Source organism: Schistocerca gregaria, chromosome 3 (genome assembly GCF_023897955.1).
Source record: "Schistocerca gregaria isolate iqSchGreg1 chromosome 3, iqSchGreg1.2, whole genome shotgun sequence".
Taxonomy (NCBI): Eukaryota; Metazoa; Arthropoda; class Insecta; order Orthoptera; family Acrididae; genus Schistocerca; species Schistocerca gregaria.
Genome location: NC_064922.1, coordinates 435,811,379 through 435,831,666, shown reverse-complemented (window position 1 = coordinate 435,831,666; position 20,288 = coordinate 435,811,379). Strand labels below are relative to the sequence as shown.

At 42.6% G+C, this 20,288-nt stretch overlaps 1 protein-coding gene across 1 annotated transcript in view; it reads left to right on the top strand.

Annotated features, from left to right (window-relative positions):
* The window catches only part of LOC126354276 (diuretic hormone receptor-like), a 553,188-nt gene that overhangs the window by 186,428 nt on the left and 346,472 nt on the right, over window positions 1–20,288 (top strand). The window contains exon 2 of the mRNA XM_050003816.1: window positions 18,000–18,070. The gene's annotated coding sequence lies outside the window, so the exon portion shown is untranslated. The remainder of the gene's footprint in view (window positions 1–17,999; window positions 18,071–20,288) is intronic.

The following is a 20,288-nucleotide window of genomic DNA, read 5'->3' as shown; positions in this document are numbered from 1 at the left end:
TTACTGTATGAAGCTACACTGTAACTAGCTAGAAAACGATGCACTCTAAATTCACTTCTAGAATGGTTAGAACAGTTTATGACAGCACAACCACCGATAATTTCGTGCTAAAGTCCCGTGACGCAAATTCTATAGCACCGCAGAACGTTTATACCTCAGAGCTCTGGGACAGAAAATGGCGGATGCGCCAGCTCGTACTTATAGGAGCCTTAGGTACGTCCAAGATGTCATTATATGCGCTTTTGAAGAGTCAATAAAATCTTTTCTGGAATCTACCGAGACGCATAACTCTTTTTGTGAGGTATAGCCGCGACAATGTAAATTGCCAAAATGAACCGAATGTACATAATTCAAGAAAATGTCACGACAACTTATGCAAATATCCTCATCAAAGGGGGAGAAGATGATGAGAAGGAGAAAACCTCGCTTCATAAACATTCAGACCGAGCGAGGTGGCGCAGTGGTTAGCACACTGGACTCGCATTCGGGTTCAATCCCGTCTCCGGCCATCCTGATTTAGGTTTTCCGTGATTTCCCTAAATCGTTTCAGGCAAATCCCGGGATGGTTCCTTTGAAAGGGCACGGCCGATTTCCTTCCCAATCCCTCCCTAACCCGAGCTTGCGCTCCGTCTCTAATGACCTAGTTGCCGACGGGACGTTAAACACTACCCACCACCACCATAAACATTCCGATTTGGTTCAAATGGCTCTGAGCACTATGGGACTTAACATCCGAGGTCATCAGTCCCCTAAAACTTAGAACTACCTAAACGTAACTAATGTAAGGACATCACACACATCCATGCCCGAGGCAGGATTCGAACCTTCGACCGTAGCGGTCGCGCGGTTCCAGACTGAAGGGCCTAGAACCACTCGGCCACACCAGCCGGCCATTCAGATTTACTTCTCTTCCATCATTTTTATTTCTTAAAGAAACCTCTCTTGCATGGATGATCGTAGTGTAGAAGGTAAAAGTCTGCAGCAGGTTGCGAGGGCGAATGAAATTTTTCACTTCGCAGTAACACCTGTCTGTCGTTTCTTTCAAACGATTCAACTGATTCTCAGGACGATACAATCTCCGTTTTGTTGTCATGAGTGAGGTTTTTCTAGTTTCGTGAATAATACGGTCGGATTCCTTGCCATCACTACACAGGTGAACTGATGTTCATAATCAAATAATATTGATACCGACATTCCAATTTCCCTTTCATTATAAGAGTAGGTAATGAATGTAATGTATTCTGAGCAGTATACAGAAATTATGATCACTGTGTTGGTACATCACAAAATAACAGTATTCTCCAGTATTAGCTGCTGGAAGTAGCAGACTGTTGGCGTTTACCGCACGCTGGCGTCGCCTATGCTCTGTCCTTCACTTACTATCCTACTGCAACGGGATGGGCAAGCTCTGTGCGGCGAGCGAAAATATTTCACTGGCTATTGACAGCTGGCATTAGAGTTAGACTCGGCTGCTCGAAAAGAGAACAACAAATATTTAATGACAGCACGCTTAGTGAACGTTTATTGAAGTTATTGTGATAAAATTATTAGGAGGGCTAGATGGAGAGGGATGACTTAAAGACAACTGGAGCATGATGTGTCTTACGCTATCACAGGTGTCGTTGACCACTGAGCTGGGTCCGGCGACATTTGCTCGGCCCTGGTTTTCTTGTAGGTTCTCGGTGACAACAGCACTTGAAAATTTCTTGAGTCTGGGTGGTGAACGCGCTGGAACATTTGAAGCAGATTCACCCACTTCTGATTAACTTGTTACCATAGGGAAGCTACGGGGGGCGGGGGGGGGGGGGGGGGGGGGGGGAGCGAGGGGAGAGGAGGAACCGGAGAATTTATTGTTCGCTTGTAGCGCTACTGGATGATTTGATTGTATCGGATAGGCAATTTTTTTGCATCGCGCATAGTTGGTCTAGGGCGATGGTGAGCCTGTAACTCCTCACTCCACATTCATTATCACTTCCCATGCATTTCTGTGTGTTGCAAATTTTCGTTAACAGGTCACATCTGGAGTGGTAATGTCATGCACATCACTCGCGAAGAAACCTCTTGTTATCTTTAGGCACGCCGTAGTCGGCTTCTAGCCAATGGACGCGTCCGGGACTAAGAAATCGAAGTGTTACTATCTCCATGTCAGTTGGTGTAGAGGTTGCCCTGTCCCCATCTCTGTGTTACTGTTTCTGGTGACCGTACCAGTTGAGCCACATCCATAATATGGCTTTTTGTTCGGGAACTGTAATTGTGCAAGTTATTCCATTTATTGTCTTGATCGCACAGGTTTTTGAATAGATTTACCGGTTTCGCGTGTGCAGTAGTCGTCACCAGACTCTGCAGTAGAAGTGTCAGAATATACATTACTAGCCACTACATTAAGAGGTTAAAAACACATTACAGAAGTTATAAAAACCCCTTATACTTCTCATTTTGCTACACCGCAAGAAGTCATGACATGTAAAAATAACATAAGTAGAAATTGTCATGCGTGATTCGGACGATAATACATAGGATGCAAAGCCATCCTAGACGTCTTTCATGCATTCATACCGTACAAATAAATATAAAAAGCAATTAAAATTACATTCGTTTAAAAGTGCACTTCTTTAAATTATTCTCAGTTGCATATAAGAAAGCATGACTAAAAAAATTTAATCATTTGTAAAATGTGTTCATCTTCAGACAGTTTATTTTTTGAACATTTTTTAAAGTGCTGACCAGTTTAAACTGTAAGGAGACGAATACAGTGTTCATATGATTAAGAAACCTACTTTCATATAGTGCAAATAATATTTTAAGGAACTGTACTTTCAAACGAACTTTCTTTTAATTACTTTGCATATTTATTTGTACGTTGTGCATGCATCAACGACCTCTAGGATGGCTCTGCATCCTATACATAAATGGTTCAAGGATGGATGGCAGTTCTGACTTGTGTTATTTTTACACATTATGATTTGGTCCAGTGCAGCAGAATGAGAGGTGTATTGTGTTTTTTATAACTTCTGTCATCTGTTTTTAATCTCTTACTGCATCAAATAGTGATGTACTGATATATTCATTTACTTCTGTTGTAGAGTTTGAAGATGACTATTAGATAGCCGAAAAAAGCTTTACGATCAAAGGCAATTAAATAAATTATCTGTACCATGATCGCTATACAGATCGACATTTTATGCTATATTCTATTCAGATTTTAAATTCCAAGGGTTGCATTATCCCATATTAATATAGTCAGAGAAATTCTATTATCATGACAATAACCAGCACCTATGTCAACACACCTTGCTGTAATTAGGAACACATTGTTGTTCTTTGGTATACTAAACTCTGAAGAAAACGAGTTGGAAAATACTGCCAAATATGTGTACGGAAGTGAGCTGAATGGTGCGTGACGTTACTGGGTTGCCGTCACACCACGTCCTGACCACCTGGTGGGGTCTGCAGACAGCAAAATGGGGCAGTATTAGTGGATTTGATGCGGTCAGACCCCGGACATGACACCACCGCCTTATCAGTCAATGACGCAATACAATGAGACACCTACAGCCGTCCTTTTTAAGTTATTTATTGTGTATCAACCAGTTTCGTTGACTCACTACACCATCTTCAGGCTTTAGCTAACACTGAGGGGATCCACTCCAATCGTATACACGATCCCATCAGTTGCCAACGTCTATGAATAGACTTCCGTAGAATGTAGCACCTGTGAAGTTGCGTCTGCGACTGTTAACTACCAGTGTACCGTCACTCTTCAGAGAGAACTGCAGCCGCAAGCCGCAACTTCTGTGGCCACTGCTGGCGGCGGTGGTCACCATCACTAATGTAGACTGCAATAGTGCCACGGATTTCTGTTGTGGCATCTCATGCGTCATCGTCTCTCACTGGCAAAAGATACAGGACCGCGATTTCCGTTTGTTGCGTAAAGCACTCTGTAGGTCATCTGCACTTCGAGCAAGATCAAGGTCCGCCTCATGAGTCCAGAGCTGCAGAGGCAGTCCATTCACGTAGTGCAAGAAGCGATGTTGGGGGATCCATAGCCGCACAGTCCGGTCTTTCGAGAAAAAAGTTTTTGCTGATATACTGTAGGACAAAATGACTCGGATTGATAAGTAAAACAGGCTAACAACCACAATACTCCAAAATTCTAATCTCTATTCGTTTTAATTAAGGATAGTGACCATGTTGCTCAATTCGTGCTTTTTCTGCATTTACTGTTTTACGTTGTTTTAACTAAGTTTGAGTTCAGTCGCGGCACGTCCTTACAATATTTTTTCTACTAGGTTTCAACGCGTTTCTATAAGGTTTTCAATAATGCTTTATCGTTTAACACAGTGAGGCACACCAATGTTATAGTCCTCTCCCGCCGAATGATGCAGTGTTCAGTTGCCATCCAACACTGTTGGATTTAGTAATCGTGTGTCGCGATGTTTTGCCTGTGGCATAGCCAGTAGAGTTTGTCGAGATATTTTATTCTTACCAGACAAATAAACTGTATAACAAAACTCATATCGCTTTCTAACGTGAGCTGTTATAATTTATTATTAGTCTTAAGACAGTCCATACAGATCAGCGACGGGCAACGGCCAACAGCTGTTAGTTCAGTACGCTGATAGTTAGAGCGCTGGTGAAACCGTGAAAATCAAATCGAGACTGGCCGGTGGAGACGAGTCGGAACGAAATGAGTTTGAATCTACGCAGCATTCACCACCACGCTCCCACACTCTTTAACGCATCAGCCACCTCGGCAGATTAACCATTTTCTTATTAAGAATGTACACAAGGCAAACACAGCAAAAGTCAACTACGATGGGCAGTTTTAACGTTTTAGCTGCTGTTTATTTTACGCAGAGGCTGTAGGTTCGAAAAAAGCCAAGGTGTATGTCATCTGTTTGTGCTTAAATTAGTGAAATAACATTTTACTAAGCGTTAACTTCACATCTTACATAGAATTAAAATATCTTTAAATAAAAAGAGCACGTAGCGAGACTTTAAACTGAGCCAGCCGAACTGTGTCAGAATGGATTGAGGAACATTTCAATGCTATGGTGATATGTCTGTGCCTTTACCTGCCCCAAGGTCCCGTTAACCTGAACTAAGTCATACTGAGAACGTCTGGGATGCCAACCAACAAGATAAGATTGTCTTAAATATAATCACTAATGTCGTGATTAGTAAGCGAACATTGAATGCTTGTGTCATAGACTGTTCCACAATGCATCTGTCGTCTCGTAGAATCCAAGTCACGATGCCTTACTGACGTTGTTAGAACTTAAGCTTGTACTACATATTGTCAGGAAGGATTATCTAATCGAGTTACTCGTGTTCATAAATTCCGAAAAAAAAAAAAAAAAAAAAAAAAAAAAAAAAAAACTGATCACTCGCACGCAAGGCTATCTCCTAAGTGATGTCACATCATGTAATAGGTTGCAGTGCTGCAATGATGAAATATTCTGCCCCTCGTTTTTAACTACCTAGGGAAATTCGGTACACATAAAAGGGGGGTGACGACGAGGATCTGAAATCATATCGTCATCATCATATGATGTTCTGTTCATTGTCAGGTTCTGTCTTTCCATCGTACCTTAGGTACCTCTTGACAAGATTCTTTCTCCTCTCAATATACGTTGCATCCAGTATACTTCCTATTGTTGACCAGGTTTAAGAGAGTTTGTAACATTTATAGCGAAATGGGCTGGTGCAAAAAGTAATCTTTTGAGTTATGGCTTAAATCCTACTACTGTGTAGCATTTTGTATCGTGCTCATGAGGTAAGGCGTGGCTATTAGCTGATTATATCATGACCTTATTTGATAACTTTGGTTCTCCTGTCATCTCATAAAATTTTACGTACTCATCACTGGAAAGTAGACCTTTATATTCCCCCAACAGTTTCACAGAGCCAGATGATCAACGGAACCACAACCGTGCATCTGGCCATCGAGAATTACATTTTCTTGATTTCTGTAAATCGCTAGAGGCAAATTCCGGCATGGTGTAGATGTTACGGCTTCCGCCGGTTGTCTTTAAACAAAAACCAACGTGGCAATAGGGGTGGTAGAAATTAAAATGGCTACCAGACTTACAATTCCCAATTAACAGGTACATTTGACCTTACCTGCTAATCTTCTGCTGCCTTGACCGTGGCCAGAATCGGAGCTCATCTCTTCTGACAGGGGTTTCTGATTGTTAATTATAGGGATATAGGTAGCAATACGTTAATTCAACGGATAAAAAATCAGACAGATAGGTTAAAATATTGCTTGTAGTTCCATGAAGAAACACATAGTAATGTGAGGTTGTCAAGTTAAAATATCGCATACTACACACGTAGAAATAGCACAATGCTGATACAGAGAATGTCTTGCTGCAGGACTAGACAAAGGGAACAATCTGGAATACAAACGGGCCTTCTGTTAACTCGTCCAATACTTGATAAGGGAGAGGTAGAGCGTGTATAAACTAAGAGAAAAAGAGTATTGATTATTATTCACATGAAAGAATAAAATGAATCACACAATGGTGCAGTGAAAAGTACTATCGAGCAAACATGAATAGTTTCTTCGCGTCTACCGATCGCAAAACGGCGCATTTGTGATCGTACACGATCGAAATAATCGTAGTTGCATTACTTTCAATTTGAAACAGTTGGAACCATAGTTATAAGGTCCATGGCTGCTACCGAGAACAGCAGGAAAGCACAAAGACATACAGATGGCGGCAACTTCATTGCTTCTGTAGTCCATGGATCTGCTCCAAATAAGCTCTGTGAGTAACTGCGAACAAGAGGGCCTCTCCCGCCAGTTTTGTTGGCGACAGAATCGTAACTCAGTAAGCGTCCGCCGTTAAAAACAAAAGCCCGTAGTCAACCTAACCGGACTGGCGGCCGAGTTTGGTTCCAGCACGCAAGGCGTGCTTTCACGGTTCCGAAGTTGGGTTCTCTGGAGTGGCGGGAACTCGTCCAAAGTGGAGGGAGAGACAGGTGTCTCTCTGCCACGAAGAAACCGTGGTCTTAAATTCAAAATAAAGGCTCGAACAACGTTTCAGGGTGTTCGCCATATTACAAATTATTGGGAATATTTCAATCAAATCTTGGAAAATTACTCAGCTCACACGAGACCACAATCCTGTGGTTAGGCAAGGTCACGGTGACATCTGACTGCCGTGGAAAATTTGTTTGACAGTCGTAGTTGACGATTGCTTTTATCGGGTTTCTGAATAGTAAAATTTTGGAAATTTGTGGTAACCTCCTATGGGACCAAACTGCTAAGGTCATCGGCCCTTAGGCTTTAGCACTACTTAAAACTATCTGACGCTAAGGACAACACACACACACCCATTCCAGAGGGAGGACTCGAACCCCCGACGAGGGTAGCCGCGCTAACCGTAGCAAGGCGCAAGAGACCGCACGGTTACTCCACTCGGCTTCCGAATAGTAATCGGATCAATTGTTGTGATTTACAAAATGATTCCTGCATTTGCGTATAGTTTGAATCTCCTGTCATAAAATAAAATGAATTTTGTTACGCTACTGGCCTTGTCAAAAAGTCTGGACAGGGCGGCAGTCGTTCCTACTCCACCCCTTATGGTAGGCTAAATAAAAGTCTCTGTTAGAGCAGTTCTCTTGAAAGGACATGGCCAATTTTCTTCCCCAGCTTTTAAACAGTCCGAGCTTTTGTCGCCTATCTAATGAACTCGTTGTCCACGGAACGATCTTCTGCGAGTGGGAATCAAGTTGTACAAGACGCAAGTTGAGGTATCAGATTTCGGCATCGTGTGCCTGACACAGCACTTGTCGGCCTGCAACTCTAATATGAACTGTTAAGTTGTTACAACAAGCCACACTCTCCGCATTTAAGCAGATGTGTTGCAAGTTCTTTGTTTTCTCACCCTTTTCAGCACTTCGTTGTTTCCCACTTGATCGACCCATTTGATTATCTGCATTGTCCTCCAAGTTCAAGAAATGGTTCAAATGGCTCTGAGCACTATGATATTTAACTTCTGAGGTCATCAATCCCCTGGAACTTAGAACTACTCAAACCTAACTAACCTAAGGACATCACACACATCCATTCCCGAGGCAGGATTCGAATATCCGACCGTAGCGGTCGCGCGGTTCCAGACTGTAGCACCTAGAACCGCTCAGGGACCCTGGCCGACCTTGTCCACATTTTCAATGTTTCAGTTTTCTCTCCTTCATTATTTTTCAAAGACCAGCTTTCACAGTCGCACTGAAAGAAACTTCATAAGATCTGTTATGGATAGTTTGCTTTGCCACTACAGTTCTTAATTTTATATCTTTTTCAGTTATCCAGTCGTCAATTGCTCCACGAAAATCTGAACCATCTACACTGCTCAATTTGACCTCGTGTTTCTTTCACTTTAATAGCTACTTCGTCACTTTCTTTCATCACCTGAGTTATCCGTGTGTTAATTTTCATTCTATAGTCTTGCAATCCCCTTCGGTACCATGTCATCGGAAAATCTGATGCAGTTCATCTTTCAGCCTCATATTCTTACTACTTGATTCTTTACTTCTATTGTTTTTATTAACAAGTCTTCGATATATATTGTAGACAGAGGTAGTGAAAGACAACGCTGTCTCATTCATCTTTAGATTTCAAACCGGACTGTCATGCAACGGCTTAGCTTTGTAGTTGAGTCCTGCCTTGAGTGTTGCTCTTTAATTAGGCCGGTATTACCCTATGAAATTTCTTTTACAAAGAAATCAAATTTTTTAAGGGGTCGTACAGTGTCGTAAAATATTTCGTCATAATTCCCGCATAAGGTTCGAATGTATTAACAGAGCAACCGCATAACATCAACTGAAAAATTACGGTTCTTATTAGTGTTGGTTCCGCAATTCAGTCAGTGAATGAGCAGTGCTTTTTCCAGTACGAATACGAAATTTAATTAAACTAACTCCTGCTTATGTTAACATATAATAGTAAAATCTGAATGCAATGTAATGTATACAGTTCACTGCATCTGAGTCGTCATCGCACCATTCAAAATCCTTTAACATGAGAAATAACTCGTGACCTGATGCGTTTAAGTTAAAAAAAAAAAAAAAACAGATTATGATTTTATCCGCTTTGTTGCCAAGTAATTTTTGACGCTATACGCCGATTAGCACAATTTTTTCATTTTTGAAAATTACGTGTTGTTTAGTCTTATAAAAGACCCTTTGGCCTTGTCCTTGCATGTACATATGAATTTTTGTGTTTCCTGGTTGCAACTTTCAGTTCTATAGTCGGTGTGTTGTGACGCTTTCCTCTTCATGTGCATATCCTTAACTAGAGGCATCACATGTTCCATTACATTTAACGCAAAAGTCAGTTCCTATTCACTTTCAGCTACTACTGTTGCATCATCAGTGGGTCGCACTGTACTTATTTTCCGTCTTTTACAAACAACAACAGTTCTTTAGCTCCCGTTTTAGTCAACAAATAAACATCAGTGGTGACAACGAATTTAACTTATGTCTTTCCTGGTTTTGACTTCTTATATAAATCTGTCAGTGCAGACTATTTTAATTTCGTTTTAAGAAAGAAAGTTGGTTTCAGTATCCCTGCCTAAAATAAGGAAAACGTGTTATTTCATTCCAGATTATAAAACGCATTTCCATATTTGTAGCACCACCACAAGCTCAGAAATACGAGGCGCTAGATTTCATCAAATAAATTTGCCGAAAGGTAACATTTGAAAAATGTATTTGACAAACCAACTTAGTCATCAAAATTTGATAGTGTAATACTGGACTTAAGCCATCGGTGCACGAACCATGCAGTCAAAGGCTAAGTGTTGAGCGTCTGGTGTTTCTGACGTCACAGCGTGGAAAGAGAACGCGGGGGATTGTTTCCGAACGTGTGGGGCAACGTCTAGCATGTTAGAAGTTCTGCACCTGCGTTTGGACGAACACATATTAGAGCGCCACCTACGGCACATGATGGCATCTGTCTTCAGTAGAGAGTCGCGAGACGCTATTTGGGCTTTCAGTTGAAACCCATACGTAGATATGTCGTTCCTAAGCACCAAAAAATTGCGGATCTCTCCAAAACCCTTCTTCAATTGTACGATTCGTGGTAATAAAGTGACTTTAAACGTCATACTGGTGATTAAAGATTTATTGTAACTTGCCTACTATGGTACTATGCCGTTTCAAGGCAATAAAATATTGAAGATCCTTCATAAATGCAATGTTACCGGTACAATTTACTATAATTAAATTTTAGCTAATAATACACCCACGGTTAAAGCTTTCAGGAGATGGCAAGAGCCAAAATATGGTTGTAAAACTTTCGTGGTTGGTGTAGCGTAATGAATAGACTCAGATTAGTGGTGTTCTATATTATGTTTAGCTGTGTTACATATGATGTGTAACTGATTCGCTTCTGACTACGTCGAAATATTTCCTTACCACCCACTGCCGTTCCTGTTTGATACTTCCATATTAGTATAATAGAAAAATATCCTATAAGAACCAATGGATATAATCGCTCTCTTTCTGAGGAGTGAGTTTTCGAGTGTCTTTAGTTGTAAGACAGCTTGCACTACTTGGAGTAAGATACTTTGCACGTTCTTGTTTTAAGTTTTGTATTTCACATACTGTAAGGACTGTGCTGCTGAACATGAACACTGATCACGTAAGAATGAGCTTAAGACTTTACTAAAAATTGAGAATGATTAAATGATTTGCCGAGCGGGATTAGCCGAGTGGTCTAAGGCGCTGCAGTCATGGACTATGTGGCTGGTCCCGGCGGAGGTTCGAGTCCTCCCTCGGGCATGGGCGTGTGTGTTTGTCCTTAGGATAATTTAGGTTAAGTAGTGTGTATGCTTAGGGACTGATGACCTTAGGAGTTAAGTCCCATAAGATTTCACACAAATTAGAACATTTTGATTAAATGTTTTAATTTTACGTGGAGAACTATTGAAAAGTTGTATTGCGATATTTGTAATAAAACTTTAGTAAGCTAACGTCGCTATTGGCTGGCTATTGTTCTTCCCTTTTTGCCCTATAAGACGTCTACGGATAACGAAGCTTTTATTTATGTGTACTACATATACCACCGTGACTAGCATAAGGAAGAGGGAGGAAATGTTCATTTTAATAGAGCCAAAATAGGTTCTTTACGTCCGTCCACTTCTTAAACAGATGATGTGCGAACCAGATACAGCCGACCACCGCCACTGGAGCTCGCTGCGATGGCGTAAACAACGTTGGGAACAAGTACCGCATGCACGAGATGCATCGTTCCTCAGCGTTCAACAGAACGCTGAACTCGGCACGCTGGTTCCTTAAGCCGTCGGCACACGGACCTTGCATCCGAACGTTGAGCGTTCAGCGTGCCGAGTTGATGACGTCATAGCGTGTAACAGCACGTTCAGGAGTCTTTCCGAACGTGCAGAGCAATATCTGGCATTTCAGGTATTCTGAGCGTGCGTTCGAGCGTTGACCAATGAGATGGCACAACGCCACCTACGTCACACGCACGGCGTTTCCTTTCACTACAGAGTTGCGAGGCTTCATGTTGGCTCTCATTTCAAGCCTATATGTATATATGCTATTTCTGAGCACTAGCACATTGAGAATCACTGGAAAACCCGTTGTTAACTGTGTGATTCGTTCCAATAAAATGATGAAAAACATCATATTCGTGGCAAAAGAATTATTGTAACTTGCGTATTATGAGAGTAGGCTATTTAGAGGCAGCGACGCACTGAAGATCCACCCAAAACGTATTGTTCTTGGTACAATTTGTTATAATTAAATTTCAATTAGAAACATATGTACGATAAATGTTTTCAGCAGTGGATAACATACTATGATTAGAAACATACGCCATGTTGTTGGTGTAGCATAATGACTAGCGTCACTGTACTCTATTGAGTTGTGTTTTGGGGCGGTAGTTCTCGCCTTGCCACTTTCTATTTTTGTTTCTCTTAACATTCGCGGTTTTATTAGGTTCTGATACCTTATTATTAGTTTAATATAAGTATATAATATAATATTTGTGGTTAAGTAAATATAAGTTCACCTTTTATCGAGGGGTAAGTTTGTTCGGTTGGCTTAATCTACCGAACGGCTTGCGCTACTTGTGTAAAGATATTTTGCTCCTTTTTCTTTTATGCTTCGTAATTCATATGTTGTAAAGATTCTGCTACTGGGTAGGAACAGTGATCGAGTAAGAATGACCTTGGGGTTTTACTAAAATGTGGGAATGATGAAATAATTTTTTTCTTATGGGGAGAAGTATTCCAAATTTGTACCGCACTGTTTGTAATGGAACTTTTATAAGCCTGTGTTCTTATTGTTTGGACATGGTACTTTCCTTTTCGTGGGTGATAGAGGAAACGTGCATTTCAATACGGCTAACGTGGGAATTTTAGCGCGCCGTTGAGTAAACAATGTGATTTACGAACTAGAAACATCCCTCAGCTGCCGCTGGAGTGCGTTGCAATCGCGTATACCACATTGGGGTCCACCTACCGTATGCACAAGTCACATCGCTCCTGAGCGTTCAGCAGGACGTTGAACTTGGCACGCTCAACGTTAACGTTCGACAGCACGGTCCGTGTGCCGACGGCTCTAGACGCTGTCGCAGGGCGTGGAACGATATTTTTGGGTGACAGTCGCGCACGCAGTTCGCCCGTGCGCCGGAACGTTAGGCCCTCCTCGGCACCCGCGGCAGTATTTGCAGTGCTCGCCCGAGCAGTAGTAAACAGGCCGTGGCGGGCCGGCGCTGCGAGGTTCCGATAGCGAGAGGTCGTGGGGTCGGCCCGCAGCCAACAAACACGCCTGCCGTGATAACCTGCCGCCGCTATCGCCGCGCCGAGTCACCAGCGGGAACGGCATAACCCCCTGCCGCGCCGCGCTCCCAGGTGCGTCACGAATACTAAACACTGCTCGTTGGACCAATGCCGCACAACGGAAGCAAACAGCTGTTCCGTCGCGTGACATGGCTCAGTTTGTTGGTCGGAGACTCGCGTTATTGTCTGTTGCAAGAGCTGGTACTGGCACACGTAATGCGCGTCCGGCAGAAAGAGAGCCATGTAGTTATGCGTGTACCGGGGTAACTAATGAATAACTGATCACTTACCCTTGCAGACCTTAAGCTGTCGGCACATCGACCGTGCATTCGGATGTTGAGCATCTAGCGTGTCATGTCTCCGACGTCATAGCGCGAAACAAGCACGTAGGTAAGCATTTCCAACTTTGCAGAGCAATACAGGATGTTGCAAAAAGGTACGGCCAAACTTTCAGGAAACATTCCTCACATACAAATAAAGAAAAGATGTTACGTGGACATGTGTCCGGAAACGCTTAATTTCCATGTTAGAGCTCATTTTAGTTTCGTCAGTATGTACTGTACTTTCTCGATTCACCGCCAGTTGGCCCAATTGAAGGAAGGTGATGTTGACTTCGGTGCTTGTGTTGACATGCGACTCATTGCTCTACAATACTAGCATCAAGCACATCAGTACGTAGCATCAACAGGTTAGTGTTCATCACGGACGTGGTTTTGCAGTCAGTGCAATGTTTACAAATGCGTAGTTGGCAGATGCCCATTTGGTGTATGGATTAAGACTGGGCAATAGCCGTGACGCGGTACGTTTGTATCGAGACAGATTTCCAAAACGAAGGTGTCCTGACAGGAAGACTTTCGAAGCAGTTGATCGGCGTCTTAGGAAGCACGGAACATTCGCAATTGACAAGGCAATTCTTCGTGCAGTTGACGATAACGCTAATGTCACCGTCAGAGAAGCTGCTGTACAAGGTAACGTTGACCACGTCACTGTATGGAGAGTGCTACGGGAGAACCAGTTGTTTCCGTACCATGTACAGCGTGTGCAGGCACTATCAGCAGCTGATTGTCCTCCACGGGTACACTTCTGCGAATGGTTCATCCAACAATGTGTGAAGCCTCATTTCAGTGCAAATGTTCTCTTTACGGATGAGGCTTCATTACAACGTGATCAAACTGTAAATTTTCACAATCAACATGTCTAGGCTCACGAGTATCCGCACGCAATTGTGCAATCACGTCATCAACACAGATGTTCTGTGAACGTTTGGGCAGCCATTGTTGGGGATGTCTTGATTGGGCCCCAGGTTCTTCCACCAACGCTCAATGGAACACGTTATCATGATTTCATACGGGATACTCTACCTGTGCTGCTAGAACATGTGCCTTTACAAGTACGACACAACATGTGGTTCATGCACGATGGAGCTCCTGCACATTTCAGTCTAAGTGTTCGTACGCTTCCCAACAACAGAATCGGTGACCGATGGATTGGTAGAGGCGGACCAATTCCGTGGCCTCCACGCTCTCCTGACCTCAACCCTCTTGACTTTCATGTATGGGTGCATTTGAAAGCTCTTGTCTACGCAACGCCGGTACCAAATGTAGAGACTCTTCGTGCTCGTATTGTGGACGGCTGTGATACAATGCGCCATTCTCCAGGGCTGCATCAGCGCATCAGGGATTCCATGAGACGGAGGGTGGATGCATGCATCCTCGCTAACGGAGGACATTTTGAACATTTCCTGTAACAAAGTGTTTGAAGTCAAGCTGGTACGTTCTGTTGCTGTGTGTTTCCATTCCATGATTAATGTGATTTGAAGAGAAGTAATAAAAGGAGCTCTAACATGGAAAGTAAGCGTTTCCGGACACATGTCTACATAACATATTTTCTTTCTTTGTGTGTGAGGAATGTTTCCTGAAAGTTTGCCCGTACCTTTTTGTAACACCCTGTATATAGCATGTCACATATGCTGAGTGTGTGTTTGAACGTAGACGAATACAATAGAAGAATGCCACCTACGTCACATACAGGCTATCTCTCTTCATGACCGAGTCGTAAGACGCATTATTAGCTTTCAGTTGGACCTCATAAGAATATATACTGAGAGTCATGGAATACCTCCTAACATAGCGTCGCCCCTCTTTTTACCTGGCATAATGCAGCAACTAGACGTGGCACGCATTCAACAAGTCGTTGGAAGTCCCCTGCAAAAATATTGAGCCTTGCTGCCTCTATAGCCGTTTATAACTGCAAAAGAGTTGCCGGTGCCTCATTTTGTGCACTAGCTGACTTCTCGATGATCCCATAAAGTTTAGATGGGATTCATGACTGGTGAATTGCGTGGCCAAATCACTTCTTTGAATCGTCCAGAGTGTTGTTCAAATCAATCGCGAACAGTTGTGGCCCAGTGATACAGTGCGCTGTCATCCATAAAAATTCCATCACAGAACGGCTCCAAATGGTCTCCAGGTAGCCGAACATAGCCATTTCATGTCATGGCCGGTAAATATGGACCAGAGACCCAGTCCATTCGATGTAAATATGGCCCACACCATTGTACAGCCACCACCAGATCGTACAGTGCCCTAGTAACAACTTGGGTCCATGGCTTCGTGGGGTGTGGGCCACACTCGAAACCTCCAATCAGCTCTTACCAGCTCAAATTGTGACTCATCTAGCAAGACCACGGTTGTCCTGTAGCCTAGAATCCAACCGATATGGTCACGAGGCCAGGAGAGGCGCTGCAGGCCATGTCGTGCTGTTAGAAAAGGCACTAGCGTCGGTCGTCACTGCTGTAGTCCATTAACGCCATATTTCACCCCACTGTCCTAGCGGATACGGTCGTATTATGTACCACATTGATCTCTGCGGCTGTTCCAGGCAGTGTTCCTTGTTTGTTAGCACTGACAGCTCTACGCAAGTGCCGCTGCACTCAGTCGTTCAGTGAAGGCTGATGGCCAGTGCTTGCTCCGTGGTGAAAGGAAGTACCCGAAATTTGGTATTCTCGATACACTTTTGACCCCGTGGATCTCTGAATACTGAATTGCTGAACGATTTAAGAAATGGAATATCCCATGGGCGTAGCTCCAAGTACCATTCTGTTTCAAAGTTTACTGATTCCCGTTGTGCGGCCATAATCGCATCGTACATCTTTTCATACGAGTCACCTGAGTACAGCTCTGCCAATGCACTGGCCTTTTATAACTTGTGTGTGCGATTCTACCTCCATCTGTATATGTGCATATCGCTATCCCGTGACTTTCGTCGCCTCATTGTAAGTAACTGACATCATATTTACAACTTGAAAACTTCTCAGCCACTATTTATAGGACCGTATCTTACTTTAAAACTTTCTTAACACTGTTCAGTTAAAAAGCTAAAAATAACTTCACCATGTAAACACAATGTCGGTGAAGTTCTGTCTAATCACGTCAGAGAACGGGATAGGGAATACCGGGGACGTATAGTCTCTCTGTAAACAGAAAAGGGAGCTACAGTTGCGGTGAGTAAGTCACCTATCCCACAAATACGATACAACTGCAGAACAGCATGAAGCACCCATTCCCCATCTGGCTGTATGGAACAATGTGCCGAGATTTACGTAGAGTCTGTCGATATGCTTCAATATTGTTAGTAACTCACACCTAGTGTTGTTACTGGTTTTGATTTTTTAAGTGCTGCTTCTTACATTCTTATTTGCGCAACGTATTTTCATAACTGTTCATATGGTGTATTCTGACTAAATAGGAAAAAAATGCGCACAATAATCTTGATCTCTGACATTCTGGCATCATTACCTTGAATAGGTGTTCTGGTGTGTCTTCTTCTTTGAGTAAGTTTTCCTCTACACGTACATATAATCCGATCTTCAAGATAATGTTGGGCTCCACTTGAGTGCATAGATCTTTTCTCAAGATGAATCGTAGGCAGGTGATTAAATGAAGTAACAAACCTGCATTACCACTTTCCCCACTTTGTTTTTCGGCTTCACCTGCTATCAGACAACATTACCATTGATTGCACCACATTATTTCACCATTTTCAGCAGTTAGTTGAAATTAGACTTGTTCGGTATTTTTTATTCCATAGTCAAGCTCATGCTATGCCCTTTGTATTCTGTTTTTAAAAAATGATAATTTTCTCAGCATTTCCTCAGCACTCCATTATTTTTCGTCACGATTCACTCTTTTGTACGCTACTCCGAACATCCAAGGCCATTCTGCGTCTGTGATGTTGTGACGCTAGCTTAGCGTTCCATCTACCAGTTTCAAGTCCTTGCTTCGCAGGATGTTCTTTTCTCCGGTTGCACCACATGGCTTAATGTTATTTGCCGATGAGAACAATATTCTGCCAAATAATTTCCGATTGTAATCGGTTCTTTCTCTCATCAGAGAACTGCCTATAACTGAGACTGCGTTCGGGATGAATTTATTTTCCTTTTACCTATAGAAAGGGTTACCTCACAGTCCCTAATCTAAAATAATCTTTCGCGTCATTCCTTGCTTTTAGACATAAAAGTTAAGCAACAGCGGTGATCGCTTAAAACAAGCTTTGCACCGAAAACATTTATATTAGGATTTTTCGTTTTTAATTTTCTTTATATTTCTTATCATGCATCTACGTTGATAATGTATTCCTGTTCTTCTCAGAGATTCGAACATGTTAGCTTACATTCTGCTATCAAGTAAGTCCATAAAAGCACTAAATGTGCTTTTTCTCTTTGATCCTAGTAGGTGCGAGATCATGGTTGCTTCCTGGACAGGATTACATTATCTGAAGCTTGCTTAGTGCCACTACTGATCATGTTTGCAGTGAGCTGTTAGCAGAGTTCTTCCTAACATTGTGGATCTCCACAGCTGAGAGTGCCCGGAATACAAAATAGTTTTCAGATTTGCGAGAACCACGTAAGGGGAAAGCTCGAACAGATCCACGGATCCACGGGATCAGTAATCAAGACATTGGACTCGCTTTCTGCAGGACAGTGTTGAAATCCCCGGATAATCAGCAGTAACGTAAAGTAAATACTGGGATGGGGATGTTTCTACGAAAAATGTCACGGAAAATTTGCTTCCCTGCTCTCTCTCTCTCTCTCTCTCTCTCCCCGCGTCTGAATTCGTATTTTGACTCAAATGACCATTACGTCCACCAGACGGTCAACTCTAAGCTCGTTTTCTTTTGTTTCAGGGTGGACCGTTGCACACCCCATGGGCGGCTGATTTGCTTCCGCAGTCGGAGAAATTGCTTCATTTTTCTTGGTAAGTCTCCTGTTTGAGACACTAAACAAACATTTTATAATGAATACAGAGTACAGTGTGACTCAAATTATAGGGACGGTGTTTCTAACGTCTCTGGTTATATGAACCCACCGTTTTAAATGAATGTTTCACGTGAAATGAGGTCGTGGAATTAAGAGTGAGTATGAGGCAGCTGCTGTAAACATTTTATGTCATATAACCAACATCTTCCTGCTGAATCGTAATGTGTGCAGCGTTCTTAATGTAGCTGATTACTGTTCATAACTGGTTGCAGATGTGCTTGTAACGTACGGTGTAGGATCGAGACAGACGAATGTGTATACAGAGAAAAATTTTCACTGCAGCTGCCATACTACTTGGGAGAAATTTCTCCCTGTGCATAGATATCTACAAGAAAATGGGTCTCGCGAGATGCAGGAGGTCGGCTGAGGTGCTCGTACTGTAGAATTTAAGGAGATGGGTTTGGATCGCATGGGAGAATATTCATCACTTGCCCAAGAAGTGTACTCTTCAAAGTATTTTTGTGCAGGGAACTGATGAAGCAATAACTAAACCTCTGTCACATAAATGTGCAGAATGGTTTGGAACCCTGTGTTTACTTCTCTCAGTGGATATCCGATGCTGAGACTGGCGTTCATCTCTCTGAGTGGTGGTTGTGTGCTAAAATTATTCTTGAAATATATAGGCTACGTAAATGAATAGCTTGACAATCATTTTTGTTGGTTATCTGCTGATCTCCAAGTAGTCAGTTGACGATCCTTTTCACACACAGATTTTTTTCAGGCAAAACGTTTATGTCTTGAGGATCAGCTTGTACTAAAAATCGCAACTAGCACAAAACTTTCCTTGCGGTTTACTGTTCCTTACCGAGGAACTGACTCTTTCTGACACACCGCGTTACCACTTCGCTGTTTTTCCAACGTAATACAAATATTTTCTCTTCTTACATCTTGTCCACATATAGGCTGATTCTATCATTATGTTACTAACTTTCAAGAATCCAGGAGAAGGGTAAAGATATTAATTTGAGGTAAGGGACCCTGCTCCGGAAACGAACAAGTCGAAGGTTACAAGCTAAAATTGTTCTGGTACCTCTGATAGTGTAATAAATCTACCGTAGCTGTTATCGCCAAAACTGTAGGTTAGGCTACTTTCAGAGGTGGTAGCATGGAACAAAGGAAGGTAGAGAAAATCAAGTAAGCAAAGGTCCTAAAATACATATCTCAGGAGCTATGAGCACCTGTTATCTTTGCTGCTGTGAAACATATTTCTTCCAACGTACAAGTGCTTGTAGCTATTACGGTATGCATTTTAGAGACTATATTTACTGGAATTTGCTATCATGTTTTGCTCCACACTGAAACCTCTGAAAATTGCCTAACTTACAGTCTTAATAATAACAGTACTACCACATGTACTTCACTGTCAGAGGTATCAGAAGAGTTTTTGTTTATAGCTTTTGTTTATAGCTTGCAGACCATGGTCCTTTACCTGACATTGATAGATTTTTCCTGTTCCATCATCCATGAAAGTTCGTTACATCACCACGGAATCACACTGTACAGCATTCCGTCATCTTCCGGGTATAAGCGGCTGGAGTGAGTATATAGCCATTCAGAAGCATGAATAATATAGTAAATCGAAAGAGATTAGAATACCTCTCTAACACGTCACTGCATATACACTGCATACAGATATCGAAGAGGAAACGAAATGACTGTTCACGTGAAGAGAATGTGTGTGATGTTACACTGAACAGACAAAGAAACTGGTACACCTGCCTAATATCGTGTGGGGCCCCCGCGAGCACTCAGAAGTGCCGGACTCAACTAATGTCTGAAATAGTACTGAAGGAAAATGACACCCTGAATTCTGCAGGGCTGTCCATAAATCCGTAAGAGTACGAGGGGGTGGAGGTCACTTCTGAGCAACTTTTAACCTTAGAAGGATGATCCGGGAGCGCCTCTGTAGCAGTTCTGGAGGTTTGGGGTGTCGCATTGTCCTGCTGGAATTCCCCAAGTCTGTCGGAATGCACAATGGATGTGAATGGATGCAGGTGATCAGACAGGATGCTTCCGCACGTGTCACCTGTCAGAGTCGTATGTAGACGTATCGGGGGTCCGATATCACTCTAACTGCACACGCACCACACCATTACAGAGCCTCCACCGGCTTGAAAAATCCCTTGCTAACATGCAGTGTCCCCAGATTCATGAGG